General features: G+C 31.9%; 1 protein-coding gene across 2 annotated transcripts in view; it reads left to right on the top strand.

The window, feature by feature from the left end:
• The window catches only part of LOC129801641 (FH1/FH2 domain-containing protein 3), an 85,913-nt gene that overhangs the window by 23,810 nt on the left and 45,863 nt on the right, over window positions 1-16,240 (top strand). The gene's annotated exons all lie outside the window — the stretch shown is intronic.

The raw sequence follows: 16,240 nt of genomic DNA, 5'->3' as shown, positions 1-16,240 counted from the left end.
GAATACACATTTCAAAAAGTAGACGTTGCTTCTTTACTTTTTTCTTTAAATTGTTAGGATGTTGCGGACTGTATTTTCAATGTTTATGAAGCAATTACAATGAAATTTTAATATATTGTTTCTGAGATCAATACCTTTTCAATTGTGGGTGGCATTCGTCCTAATTCCACCCCACTGTACCTTGATCCTTCCTATATAAAAGAAGAAAGAAAAGAAGGAAAAGAACCGCAGTAAGGAATCCCGTCGAGTCAATTTTATCCATTCTTGCCACCGAGAATAGTTTGCTCGACGCGATTCTTTACCTCCAAAATTCAGCTCACAATCGAATTTTCAAGTATTTCGAGTTACAAACACCCCGAGTTGCATGCATATTGAGGTCACCTGTAAATAATCTTAGTTACCATAAGCTTATCTGGGCTTATCACTGTTTTTTTTTAAATAGTGCACAATATAATTTTAAATTAAGCTACAATACTTTAAATTTATTCAAAGGTAGTTTAAAATTCAATAATCAATTTAATTCCGCTGTGAAGTTTATGAGTTAGGTAGTTCAACAGTCTAGATCTAGAGGGAAAGAACTATACCTAAAAGTACTTCTTCTCAGATTTTCAAGATGCGTACAATTAGGTAGATTATTAAATATAATATAAAAGGCAAGATAAGTATAAAATGAGCAAAACGATATGACATCTTATTTAATATATAAATAGATTTCTATATTCTTATTATTTTTTACAATTAAAAAATATTGTTCAGTAAAATAGAAAACATTTTCAAAGACTGTCCTTGTGGGTTCCACATTTTTTTTATAGAATGAAAATCCGTTGTAAACTCACTCCCATTAAACTATTGTAGAATGAACAAGAAAAGCTTTGATGATTTGTGCATAGAAATAGATTAAAAAGAGACGTAATATTTAAATTACTTCCATCTTCTCATTTTAATGAGTGCAATAAAATGGTCAACCACAATATTACAAAGGAGACAAAACTCATCGTGAGGTAGTCCTTTGCACAATTTCGTTTATTTCAAGATATTGAAATGAAGATTATTTTTTTTAGAGTGATAGATATTGTACGTATTTGAAAAAAAAAACAACATTAAGGAAATAGTTTTCTTTTAATCAAAGTTGTTTTTGGTACAATTCCGTATCGCAAGAATTGCTTTAAAATAATAAAAGTTCGTTAAAAAAAATCTTTTGCAAAATATCATCTGTTTTTACAATGTCTTGTTCCAACAAACATTTTTCTAACGTTCTCCAAAGATCCTCAAGTGCTTCAAAAATAATTTATTTTATCAAGTGTGGTAGAAATTGCAGAAAAAATACTTGAGGCCGGTAATCCGGATGAAGAAGTGTGTGGCTGAAGGTGTTCTTAGTGGCTATATGTGAATGGTTTGAAATTTTTGAAAGTTGGATGAAGATTTATTTCGAGAAATTTATTTATCATCCACCTCTGTGTGAAACATGATCAAAAGCTTTAAGCCATGGTCTATTTTTTATTGTCTTCTTCCTTCCATTTTGAACATCTGTGCTGGTGTCCGAAGAATTTTCTGGTGGATTCGTTTTTCATATATGATTGTTTTTTTTTTCCTCTTTTTGCTTTTCTTTTTGGCAAGAAGAATATATTGAGAAAAGAAGCAGACGACGACATATCTAACACGACAATTGGATGCCTTTTTTGCCTCCTCTTTGGAGCTTCTCAAAATCAACTTTTGACCTTATCAAGCGGATTCGACAGCTGCACAGCGTGTGAGTGTGTTTGGGTAGCGAGGCAAAAGAACACGGCCAGTGAGCTCCAATTCTTGTATGCTAAAAGTCTTCCTTTTACCTCTGCCATTTAAATAATGCACCTCATCGTCTTCCCGTCTTTTTCCCACCTCAGTCATCGCCTTCGATTCTTTGGACTCGAAAAGGCACCAACTACTCAGCTTCTGGTGACTTTCTTCTCCAGTTCAATTCGCGTGTCTCGGAGATTGTCTCGGTGCAACGTCGTCTGAACTTTTTTCCTTGGCCATGCGACCCTCTCTAATTGACCATTCTCACCATCTCTCGCCGTGGAGATTTATAAATTAATTTTAACCGAAAAATATTCGGTGCGATCTTGAGAGAAATTTTCACGAAGATGAGAAGATAAATTGGCGAGAGGCTTCAACCTGGGTTCTTGCAGTGGTCTCACTCGCTCACGTTTACCTGTGCTATTTACACACTTTTTAATTCAAACCAAAGAAATATACACTAGCACCAATGTTCTCGGCTAGGGGGTATTCATTTTGCAATTACGACACATTTATTTTTGTCTCGCATACGAAGTTTATCTACTTAATTTCCCTCTCGTTCTGATAGACTGAAATGACATTATAATTGTCAACGCTGAAAAAATTCTGAAGTGTTGTAATCTTTAGAACATCATACATTTCCTATGAAAGCACTGCTAGATACCCTATCTAGCAGTGTCTACCCTATGTCTAAACTTTAAACTTTCGATTATAAAATGATCTTGTTCCGTCTAAGCTTACCTAATGTCCGTAGATCAATAAAATCGATATTTTAAGTTTTATCACATTCTTCGATCGTATATATCAGAAGAATTAAAATTTTGATAAAATTTTTATAAAGGTTAGTGATAAAAAACAAACTAGATTTAGCCCTTGCAATTTTACCAACTTTATCTTCTAGAATGTTTTAAGAATATGTAATATTTTTAAACGAGCCAGCTTTTTCCTTTCCGGACATCATATTAAGATACACAGTAAAAATATTTTGTAATTCAACGCAAATGACTTGCAAATTTATTGTTTTGGCAATAATAATGCTCCGGACGTCTGCTTCTCCGAGGCGAATTGCCTTCTAAAGCTCAGTAAGTTGCTGGGTTAGTTCTAATGAACTGCTCTTTAACCCTAAAAAGTCCCAAGCTTTGATCATCTCGTGTGGGAGATCTCGTTATTCTTCTAGTCCTCTTAATCTCAATAGTGAAATTATTCCCTACGTCCAAAATGTATTTCCTACGTCACTTTCCTACATCAGTAGGAGAGTGAACTTTTCCCTCTATACACTTAGAAGACAAAAATTCTTCATCCCTCAAGATATTCGGCTACTTTTAGTTCGTACCCTGCTTCTTCCCCTTTTTTCCTATGGGGCTGAGTTATTTTTTTCGTGTGACAAAGCCTCGCTTCGGCGTTTGTTCGTAACTTTTAATAATTGCATTCGTTTCATCTTTTCACTTCGTCCTTACGACCATGTCTCTCAATATCATAATGTAGTATTGGGGCAATCTTTCCCACTCTTCCTACAATCACGAGCAGTTGATTTTTTATATTGCGTGCTTCAATGCGGTCAGCCTAGTTATCTGGCTGAGTTGCTGCAGCTGAGCTCGTCTACTAGGTCTTCCTGTCTCGTCGTCCCCAAGTTGGGGAGCCGCATTCTTCATTGCTCAGTCTTTGTCATGGGGGTGACTGTCTGGAACGAGCTACACAGAGAGAAGAAGCAGCGGCTCATTCGATCCTTCCTGTCGTCTTGACTACTTGTCTTTCGTTTTTTATCTCTTCTTTTTATACTTTCAATATTGTACAGTCTATACTTCTTGGTTTTTGATTGGTTCAGAGGGCATATACAACCTGCGAAGGAGCATTTCCGCCGTTTGGCTGTGGAGGTTGGTCACCAACGCTAAGACGATGGTGGACGCTAACTCTATCATAAACCATTTATAACTCCTTTGTGCTTTCAAGAGAACTTTTCTCTTGAACATTTTATTATTTTTTACTCATTTTATTAATAATAAATAATAAAAAAAAAAACATATAAACCGTCCGTAAATTTTTGTAAATTATGCCGTATCATCAAGCTTATACAATTGGTTTTAAAATATTTATTTAAAACTATACCAGTCCAGAAAATAAAATTTATTTTGTATTACTGTGTTATCACACTTGCACATTAAAATTTTAATATGATTTACATAAATTGTCGCTGGTGAGAGTCCAAATGTGTAATTTGTGTGTTTGAATCATTTTATATTCAAAATTTGATCTATTTGTTGATAAAAAGGTAGACTTGGCCCGCAAAATTTGATATAAATTGATTTATAGTATTAATGCGAAAAATTAATGCGATTTTCTCTTTAATTTTTTAATGTGAAAAATATTTATGCTTTAGGTAAGTTTAAACTTATTTTTTCAAGCCAAGTACACTTCATTATCAATAAATAAAAAACCCAAAATTTTAAGTGACTCAAAGACACAAATATCTTATTTGGACGCTCACAAGCGGCAATTAATGTGAATCACATTAAAATTTTAATGTGCAAGTGTGATAACGCCGTTGCGTTAGGTTATGTAGTAAATCCATGTTCTAAATGACCGGTTTGACTCAAAATATTTTGGAACTTGAGCATTATTCACACGTAATTAAATATTTAGTCTTGAAAACTATTTTAGTCCTTTAACATTCTATGATTAGATTAGCTACAGCTTTGCTGATAGATTTAAAGCTCTAGGCAATCACGTACGGGACGAGAGTAACATATTTTATGTGTTTTTAATTTCAAGTGTATTATCAATGATAGTTTTAGTTTTATTTCTTAGAGATTTTGAGTTTGCGATTAATAACAAAATAATTTTTCTTATGATCGAAAATGTACTTAGTCTTCAAGATTACAATCCCTCGGGTTCTTGGCCGCTATCGAAGGTGCTTCTTGAGTGTGTGTGGTTGTTCGGGGAGTTAGTGCGGCACTTGGAGTCTTCCTAAACTGGCCGATCGGCGAAGTGGAGGAATAAGAGTCGCACAAGACACTTTAGTTGCTCACCGTTCATACTCGCGAACAGTCGCTGAACTTGTGCACCTCATCAGAGATTTTCTGTGAGAAATCAAAAGTGAAATGTATGTGCGTGTGAGTCCCAAAAAAAAAACCGATTTAATTTAAGTGAAAGAGACTTTTAGAATTCTACTTCATTTTTATTATGATGGCATCGTAAAAGTAGTGAGTTTTGTGGTTTTACGGTGTAAGTTTCAGGACACATTGGTAAAGTCACTGTGCAATAAGAAGTGGTGCAAAGTGGATGGGTAGATGGGATATTGTGTGGTGTAAGAATGGGTGGATAAATATGGAAATTACAGGGGGGCAATATAGACGTAATATTCTGTTGTGACTTTACTGCCTTTTTGGAGAAGTGGAGCTCAAAATGCTCAAATTATGATTGTCTGTGACAACACCATTGGGCACTCTTCCACGAATTTTACACTAAAGAACTGTGGAATGCATTTTGTGACGAGAATTATTCGTGTGGCTTGTCTCGCTCGGCACAAAATAATATAATACTTATAAAACGTGAATTGCAGATAGAGAAGAGTTGAGTTGAAAAAAAAAGGGAAACAATGCACTAATTCCACGAAAAGAAATATAATTCTCTCAAACATTATTCAAGAAAAAAAATTTTATGTCTCTTTGAGAAAGATACTGGGGCGATTTTGGTTGTAAATGTAAAACGGAAAGAAACACTAAAAGATGGAGTGTTGCAATTTTTGAGTCAAAAGATAATACCTTCTTTTTTGCCAATGAACGCTTCCGACACACTATAAAATACGATCAAAAATGGAAGAAGTGCATGGATAAAAAAGACGAATGGTCAGAATGTATCCCAGAGGAAGGCCAAGTCTTGAGGAATAATTTATGAGATTTCTTCCCAGTCTTGTACCTTCGTCTTTCACCCGGTCTTTAACATAACAAATTACCAATGGGACTCTTTTTCGCCTTATTTTCGGGTTCGCACCTTTCAAAAGATCCTGATGACTCACCAACTTCTTACCCTTACCTCTCCTAGTGTGGATTGATATAAATCTTTACAAAGTCATATAAAAAAAAACGGAAATACAGCTAGGTAATTAATTAAAGTCAAGGAATAACAATCATATCTGATCAGAAGCATCTTCAAGTGCTTCACTCCTCAAATATTCACTTAATTTTATTTCATGGGAATTTACGTGAATAATACTGCAATTTTTGATAATTTCCTGCCACTTCTTTAACTTTTATCGGCTTCTCATTAGGCATTGCCGTGTTGTTGATTGCGTGTAAGAATTTTATCAGACATCGATATCGTTTGACGTGGTTTTGTGTATTTTTGGTGATTTAATTGCTAAAAGTACACTTCCTAAGTAGTTTGTTTGCACATAAGATTATCTTCAATTAGTCAAAAATAATAAATTGAGAGAGCTGTAATTGACTTAATGACCATTAAAACATACAGATTTCTAATGAATTGTTGAGGACAAAAAATAACTTAAGATGGAATTTAAAAATATTATTTCGGTTTGCGACGTAAGACAAGTCTCATGGTCTCTGTACTGTACACTAGAAGAATTTTTGTCCATATTTGATAATTTTTTCCATTTTTCCTACACAGAAAAAAATATTTTGTAAAAATGTTTGTAAATGTTTATGAATTCCTATGAGAGAGTTACAAAATGCTCGTGTTTCGTATAACCCACAAACAAGTTCGTAAAAGTTTGTAATTTTTCACAAACATTGTTCGTAACATGATCATTTGACGAACATTTTTTTGTACATTTACAAACATTTGCTCGTAAATGTTCGTAAACACACAAAAAATGTTCGTAAAATTTTGTCATTTGTTCGTAAATGTTCGTAAAATGTTCGACAGGAAGACAAACATTTACGAACAAATGACAAAATTTTACAAAAATTTTTGTGTGTTTACGAACATTTACGAACAAATATTTGTAAAAGTACAAAAAATGCTCGTCAAGTGATCATGTTACGAATAAAGTTTGTGAAAAAGTACAAACTTTTACGAACATGTTTGTGGGTTATACGATTCACGAGCATTTCGTAACTCCCCCATAGGAATTCACAAACATTTACGAACATTTTTAAAAAAAATTTTTTTCTGTGTATATAAGTTTAGGCAATTTGATGCAAAATGGACATAAATTGCTCTAGTGTGTAGAAGTCAACATGGAAGGAATTTTTCATATTTATATTTTATATAGAGGTCGAACGGTGAAATATATCAATTTGTGGTGTTGAGTTATCCCTATATAATTCGAATTACACATAATAATAAATACGACAATGTAAAATTTCAAAAAGATTAAGACGTATTGCTCGAAATTCTTACTTTTGGTTCTCAAAAAAGAAGAATCTTGCGGTAAAGACAAATGAGCAATAAAAAAATAAATAAATTTAATCAGTAAAATATAGTTCTTCGATCAAAATGGTTCTAATTTATATAATGAACACCTGAGATGATGTAGGAAAATAAAAAAAGAGAAAACTCTTTATTTTTCATTGTCAAAATTTACATGAAATATTCTAAATTTAATATTGATTAAATTTGATCTTTTGCTGACTAAATTATTTTTTTTACTGATTGTACGTACAATGCCAATTCTTATTAAGGGTTTTCACAAAATTAAATTTATAGCCACTGTAACTTAGTATAAATTCAATGACCAATCGCAAAAAGAAGAAGACAGTGACTGAATCGGCAGTTGATAAAAAAAATACCTCATCGAACAACATTCCAGACATTAATTCATCTCCGATCACGCAAAAGACAATGTCTCGAATTGAAAAGACGATACAGCAAAACTGAGGGATGCAATTTAGGAGGTATCTAAGAATAATCAAAGGGGCAATTTTCACTAAATATCTGTCTTGGAGCTCTTGAGCTCCTGAAGAAAAACTACATGGTATTTATGATGGAATTTCAAGGAGACTTGTACTGCAAATGATGATGCAAAATGATGTCTCAAAATTGGTTTGATTATTGACCCAATTTGCCACAAATTCTCAACACTTTCTCAATAAAGCCTCTCATCGTATAAAGTTCCTTGAAAGGAAAATTAGTTTATTGCAAAATTTTGTGAGAAATATACAGCAAAAAAGTATCGGTGAGGTAATTTTTTTTATTAAAAATTAAATTTAATAATTCAACTATTGAATCATAAGGAAATAAGTATAGTGAATTTCAGTTTTCTCACCTTTAAAAATTGAATAATCATGGTGATTAAAATTTCTTTTCTGCATCATAAAGTTTTTGGTAAAATGAAATCGATTGTTCCAAAGTGTGCCAAAAGTGCTATAGGCATTGAATACAAGTCGCAAAAACTCTAATATCAGTATTTGATAAGAAATTAGAGCAATTAAGTATAAAACTTCACTCTTTGTGAAGGTTATTCTAAGAATAAAGAGGTTGAATATAATTGAGGAGATATATTTGTGAAGTAATTTTTCTTTACAGTTTTTTGAACAAATAGAGGTTCCGGAATATAAGAAAAAAAATAGTAATCCATTTATGATTGCGAAAGATCAATTTTTTTTTGCACACTCTTGGAAATTTCCGTGAGAGGCCAAAAAAAATGAGAACATCAAAAATCAATCAGAAGATACATCTTGGTCTTTTCTCAGATCAACAAGCGAGATGGCAACCAAAAATTACAAGTATAAAAAAGAACATCTTTCACTTGCACGCTAATTAGATTTTGTGACGGTCGTGTGAGGCTTCGAAACGTCATTTATCCAATTTACAAAATTGAAACAAACAATAAATTTCACTTTAGACGGCGAAAAATCAGTGTCACGTTCATCTTCCATCTTCAATAAATGAGATACGTGATGTGAAGTTTTTCTTTTTAATCGTACCAAATAAATTTGATCTTCAGCAAATTGTCCGCGATGCTCGAGCAAAGCACGAGAGAACCACTTAAAGTGCCAATAAAATAGTTAAAAGAATCAGAGATTTTAATATCAATCGTCAAATAATTTGTCCAATGGAGATCTTTGGGAACAGTAAAAAAAAAAGAGTTTTATTTATTGAAATGTCTTTTTTATTGATTCACAAACCATAAATAAAGTCCAATTTATTTCTTCACGATGGGTTGCCCTGAAAATGGCTCAGGACGATCGCCCATGGAGATACATTTCTCCCATTAGAATACGACTGTAGTCACAAAAGAATTTCACGCAACATTTCACTGTATTCCCTTTCACTTGGCGATTTACATAATTCCAAGAAGCTACCTGAATTAATACCTGACTGACTGAAAACATTTCATTGTTAGGGTCCAATTCTTTCAAAGAAATGCATCAGAAGAAATGAATTCAAATATTTGTTTGGCTGTTATTTGATGGTATATAAAGTGATAATATTGCCTGAAAATAAATAAAAATGACACACCACAAAAGAGTCCAGAGAACCAAAAAGATATTTTGGGAAGACCACCCAATACAGGTCATTCAGGGATTCCAACTAAAAGGGAGGGTTCACACCTTTTTCGGGGTCTTTTCAGTCTAATCTCAAAATAATGTCGGAATGGAAATTTCGATGTCTTAATAGTTTTTTTTATTTGATTCTAATTTGAAGGGAAATATATTGAAATTAGACTTAGATATCCGATTTCTTTTAGAGTTTGCCATTACTAAGACGGCAATGGACAAAATGGGTTGGGAAATAAATAATATTAATGAACTGAAATAATTCTCAACACCGAATATTTAGAACAGTTGTTAAAAGAAAGGATTAAAAAATTATATTTAAAATAAAGGATCGAATATTTAATATTATTATGAACAATCTAAAATTGTAGAGATTACATAAATGCATTGTTTTCTGCTTTTATCAGATATTTATTTGAAACTTAAAATAATAATTTATTACTTTTCATTCATAGGATTAGAAAGACAATTATACAATAGTTAAAAGAGTTAGAATTAAAACACATTTTTTTCTTTAAAATTGCGACATGTTCCCTATTCTAAAATTAAGAAACCTTAAAAATTTATGTTAAATATTTATTGTCAAAATTAAGGTTTTATATGAGAAAATATGAAATAAGCTTTTAAAGTGATTTAAAATTTAACTCCTAAAGATTTAAAATACAACAATTGATTGGGCGGATAATATTTTATAACTAATAATTTTCAAGATCGGTATTTATCGGGTTTAAGTCTGTAGAAACCTTAAACAAATCAACATTTGTTATGTGACACACATTAACATTAACACATATTAACATTTATTTGTAGAAACATTCGTTCTTTCTTCTGTTCTTGATTACTACTTTTATAAAAGAAAATTCCCATACTTATTACCAAATTATTACATAGTTTCCACACGAAATATCTCTGAAATGAAAAAGTGATCTTGCAAATGATGTCACAAGAAAGAGCGAATTATCTTGGTGATTTTGCTGAAAAATCCACCCATTGCGGGCTCTTTGTCGCCGTTTTGGTCCGCTAACTCCACTGATGATGATGGTGGATGATTGTTGAGGATGCAACTTAGAGAATTTCGCGTTTAAATTGACGATAATGCTTGAGTGAATTTTCAAAAGGTGGATAATCGCAATACCACACTCCATCCGCCTCAAAATGCCTCAATGGAGTTGTCACAGAAAACGTGGGATCTTTAATGCCAGAAAAGTGATTTTCGAGAGACATCCTTAATTTTGTAATGTTTGTGATTAATAATTGTAAAGTGTGAGAAAATGCTGATAAAAATGGATCCAGACGAAGTGATCCCACTTCGAATTCAGTATTTACTCGACTCGGATCCCTTCAACAGTGTATCTTTGTTTCCTATTCCTTCTCGAGCACCCACCTACAATTTCATTTCTACTGCTCCTTTGGCTACACAATTGGGAGCTATTTTGAGGATACTCGAAGCTCCTCAGAGGGTAAGAAACTTTATGGAATTTTCACCGTATATATTCACATTATAATCTCAGGAAATGGTCAGAAGACTATTTTCTTTAATATAAAAGAGAAAGTGAAAATTATCACCTGCCAATTAATTTATATCTAGAGATATAATTACAGCCTATGAAGATAAGATTAGATGTTTCCTAATCATTAAGAAAATTACAACAATCTTTAATTTATTATGGATATGTTTAATTTAAGGATATACTTCAGAACTTTATAAGTTTTCAAGTCCTATTATTTGTAAAAGTGAAAACATAGAGAACGTTTTGCTTAAATTAATTCAATTGCCGTTGAGAAAATTAACTCACACGCAAAAGAATTGATTTTCCCCGTGAAAATCCTCACTTTTGCCGTGTGGTGTGTATATAGAAAATGGTTAAATGTGGAAAAAAAAAGACTCCAGTATGGAAGCTAAATACAGTGCTTGAGAATGATAAAAAGGCTCAATTACGAGAGAAAAAGAGTCAAGAGAGTTTCGAGAACAAGTTTAAGAATGTCTGCTCAACCTTCAAGATATTAATCGGTTGGAATAAGAGAAGAAATATTCAGGCAATTGTTGCATGCGATCATGTGGAACAAAACGAGAGGCAAGAAAGGCAGCTAAACCACCACTCTCAATGCCCTTTTTTTCCTGCCCACCTCCGCCAATCTTGGATGGAAATCCACAGTACTTGAATTTTCAGGTAATGCACATTTGTGGTGAGATTTTGAGGTTGAAAATGTAGATCACTACAATGAGATCCTCCAATAACTAAAGTAGCTTACCATCAGGAACAACACCAGGTCCATAAAATATAATATATATATATTGATCAGGCAAAAAAAAGGGAGAGACAATTGGCAATATTTTGTTGCATATATAGCATCGTTTGCAAAAGACATAAAAGTTGATGCATTTCACTGTGAGATTGAAATAAAATTCCCAAGTCAGGTGAAAAAACAATAATAAACTTCACACACGGCGTACAAGTTCATCAAATTCCATTGGAAGATACAAGAGAGTCCATGGAGGTGGGAAAAAGGCGAGAAAAGAGAGTCATTTACCAAGGAGCTTTTCACCATCACAATGCAGACTCCAAGATAATAAATTTGTACGTGGCTTCAGCTGATTAAATTAATCCAATTACACTGTCTACCGTAAATCAATGCGCGAGTGTTTTTGAATCTTTTGCCCATGCCATAAAAATTCAAAACAACTCTGCTGCATTCACTAAATGTATATAAAGTCGCGAAAGTCACGGTGGTGGTACGTGAAGTGTCACAAGACGATCCTACCTTTGAATGATATCTAGATAAACTCTACCAATTTGATTTTTCACTTGCATATCATACAAGAGTTGATTAGATTAGATGATCGCTGATTTCAATACGAGTTTACAGTTTATCTACACCGAAAATTATTTATTAATAATTGCAACGTGATAAATAAAAAAAATAATATTTCAATTTTTACTTTTTCTTTGATTTTGTGTTATCTCCAAAAGTTATTTGTGGTGGTATTCTATTTGAGATAATGTATCAAATGTTTTTACAAGGGACTAAATCCAACGAGTCACAATTAGGGGGAAAGCTCGCTGCCTTCGAACGGCTCAAGCTTTGAACAACTCATATTTTTCAATATGTTTTTAAAGAATTTGACTCATTCTAATATTAAATTTTAATAGCTAATCCAATGCTTAAAATTTCTCTGAAAGAACAAAGGGTCAAATCCATTCCGAATATAGAAAAAAATGAGTTGTCCGAAGCTAAAGTCGTTCGAAAGTATCCCGCCTTCCTCTAGGGGGAGGTGGGGCGACTTTGAGTTGTAGGGCTACATGTTATACGAGTTTTTCGCATATTTCTAATGGAAACTGGGTTTTAACATGATGTAATTTGGATAGACAAAATAATTGTGAATCTAAATAAAATAATTGTAAGAACCAGTTTCATTTAGAAATAGGCGAAAAAGTCGTATAACAATGTAGCCCCACAGCTCAAAGTAGCCCTGATCAACATTAGCAAAATCTCTTTCAATTGATCACAAAACCATCAGTTTACTTAAATACCTGTGAAATGCACACGGAGTTAATTATTCTAATGACTTAACTTTCAAAATCTTCTACTATGAAGTGAAAATTGATTTGTATTTATATTTAAATCGATTTGCTACTGTTTATTTAAACATTTATACACATCTACTTCTTGCTCATAAATTGCCATGCAAAATCGGCAAAACCTATAATTTTTTTAATATATAATATGTAATTATATATAAGTCCATGTAATAAAATAAAAGCTCATTAAATGCATCCCATGCAAGTTGACGCAATGTAAAATAAAACATTGGATTTTATTTTAGCCAATCGAACTGCCCTCATATAACAGTAAATATTTCTTATGTGCTCAATCTACTTTATTTCTTGTATTTTATAGATAACAAGATTTCTTTTTAATAGATATTCTTTTATTTTTTATCAGTGATGATTTGCAAAAAGACTCCTAACTTATACAACATAATATTTATTCTTTCCAAAACCAGTTGATCAATTTTCAGTAGGGGAGAGCCTGTATGTTTGAGACACCGGTAGTTTGAGACGTGGTGGATTATTTAAACAAGTATGTGAAAAATACTATAATCGAGTTATTTCAATAAAATCTATGCTATAAGGGTTATACAAAATTTCGAGTTATTTTTCCGGGTTTTGGAAATAATACTTAAAGTCAAAACATAAAAAAAAATGTCTCAAAAATACAGGATCTCCCCTATAGCGTCGTTTTCATCATTCTATAATGCAACTTTCTTTGACGGTTGTTTTTCGCATTCCACATATTAAATCGGCCTCACATCAGTGTTTATTAGTTTTTTTTTAATTTAAATATTTTGTCTCAATAATAAAAAAAAGAACAAAGTATCAGTCAATTTTATCAAAATATAATAAAAAATCGAAATCTTAGTATATTTTAAGTTAAATTTGGTTAAAATCAATGTTTGTAAAATCTAGAAGCAAAATCTTTTAAAATATTCTGAGATTCCTCATGTGGTGCACTTTGTGCAATTTCCCAAAATAGTTACGACATTTTTATGAGCATCTTTTGATAAGATTGGTAATAGGGAAAATGTACCATGTTCGTAATTTAGACATTATTCACATTTCGCTTGCAATTTGGGACATTTTTTTCTATGTTTTTTTTTAATTCCATAATGCTTATTTTTAGATTTTACGAAACACATATCCTCTGAAATAAAAAGCAATGGAAAAAGTTGTAGGGGAAAGCGCGCTACCTTCGGACGTTTTTTCGCACAAATCATTTTTTTTTCAATATGTTATAAATGAATTTGACCCATTATAATATTATATTTTAATAGCTAAGATAGGGGTCAAAGTTCACGAAATTCAAGAAATCATATCTCCGGTTTTATTTGACCGATTTTGATGAGTGAGGGCTCAAACGAAAGATCTTACCAAATGCTACAACTTTCTATAACATTTGAACTTCGTGGGACCAACATCAGGGGCGCCACAGTCGAAAAACCAATTTCAATATCACATAACCTCAATTATCTCGACTGTCGCTGAACCGATTTTGATGATTACTTCAACATAATTGTAGAGGACATTTGTGTCTACATTTCTTTTAAATTTGAATAAAAAGAGTTTAATTGCGGTTTGTAGTCAAGGACAAATGAAAGTCAGTTCTTTTTTTTAATTAAAGCTTTTTTTTTTAAATCTAATTAGGTGATAAAAATGATAAACTGGTGAAAATAAATGAATCACCGGGAATCTTTCGAAGATAATTATGATTTTTACGCTTAAATCCATTTAAAAATGTACTAGAAATACCGGATATAGAATGTTTATAAAAATTTGTTTCTTATTGGTTTATGTAGATGATTATTGTAAAAAAAAATTGTTCAGGATACACGGGGCGACACTATCAAATACGTGCCTCAACAGTGTCTGAATTTAAACTTCTTACGTAAATTCATTATAATAATAATTTATTTATATTGTGCAACTATCTAAGAAAAGAATTTAACACAGAGTTCTCAAATAATGAAAGAAAATGAAGAAAAATATTATCAAAATCGATGCAATATCAAACTGTCAAATTATATTTTTTTAATTAGTGAAGGACTGATTCTAGTTGTAATAGCTGTATAAAAATCCTCTTAAAAGTAATGAAATAAGTCCGAATTAAATGGTGCAATTTTATGTTAATTTCTTTGCAGAATAATCGAATAAAAACAATAAAAAGTCATCTTTCATGACCGCTTAAATGAGAGGAATTTGTTGTGTGTATAGAATAGAATGTGTTCTATTTTGCTAAATATGCATGCAAAATCCTAAGAGATACTGTTGAGACTTTCAAATATATTTATTTTCACCAGTGTAATGTTCTTTTATTGCTGCTTAAAGGCAATCAATAAATGGTTTTGAATAAGAAAAAAATTAAGATTTAAAGTAGATACTTTAAGTTGATATTAATTTGCGGATTCTTTCATATTATATGCTATTCTTGGATAATTAAAGAAATCTAAAATGGTTAGATAATTATTTTTAAATCTAATAAAATTTTATATTAACCCTTGAAGATTTTTTTGTGTGTTTTAATGGACATGTGTCTATAATAAAATTAATCGAATTTTATTTTCAATATACTGTTCTAAAAGGTTTTAAATGATATCGCTCATTTTGCTGTATTAACTTCTGTATTCTATTAGACGATTATGTGAGAATAAAGTAATGGAGGTATAAACGGTATAAAGTAAGGAATATTTTAAAAGTAAACGACATTTTGAAACTATTTCAAGAAATGGTCTTTGTTTAATTTTGGGTTTTTTGATTTTTGTCCAAATATCTTTCAGCAGAATTTTATAATTTTCGCAAAAACCTAAATTTTCACTTAATTGCTCTTGAGCTATGTATCATCACTTTGTTTTTTGTGAATGGTATTTTAGGACAGCATACCAGGAACTATACTAACACTTCAACTGGGGCACTCTTTTAAATTATCAACGATCGAAGTGGAACAATTGTGCCCTTTACTGTGAATCAAAGCGAATATTAGACCACATTTCACAAATAATCTTCTTGATTCACTGTAATTTTGCAGCAAAGAATGCAATTAACACTTTTTCTTTCCATCCAGACTGATGATTTAAAAAAAAAAGACCCGAGAGATGGAAGCAAAGAAGAGAAAATAAATTTCTCATAGAACAACAATATTGATGTTCTCATAATTTACTCTGACGCTATTTGCTTCTTTTTCTTTTTACTTCTTTTTTTTTTGTCGTAATTTTCGTATTTTCACACGACCTAGTGCAAAGATTCACGTTTTAAATCTTCATGCTCAGTGGAGCAGCTAAAAATAAGTGTTTTCGAGCTGTCTCATGGACCGAATGGGCTCTTAGAATCACTCCTGAAAGAAATGAAATCCCATTCTTCCGGGACTTTGTGGTGATTCTATGAAAGTATCTTCCTTTTCTCCCATGTAAAAACTCATTATTCCACCCACGGTATCAACTCCCCTTCGGTGGC

This window comes from Phlebotomus papatasi, chromosome 2, assembly GCF_024763615.1.
Source record: "Phlebotomus papatasi isolate M1 chromosome 2, Ppap_2.1, whole genome shotgun sequence".
NCBI classification, from domain to species: Eukaryota; Metazoa; Arthropoda; class Insecta; order Diptera; family Psychodidae; genus Phlebotomus; species Phlebotomus papatasi.
This window is presented reverse-complemented; position numbering and strand designations above follow the sequence as displayed.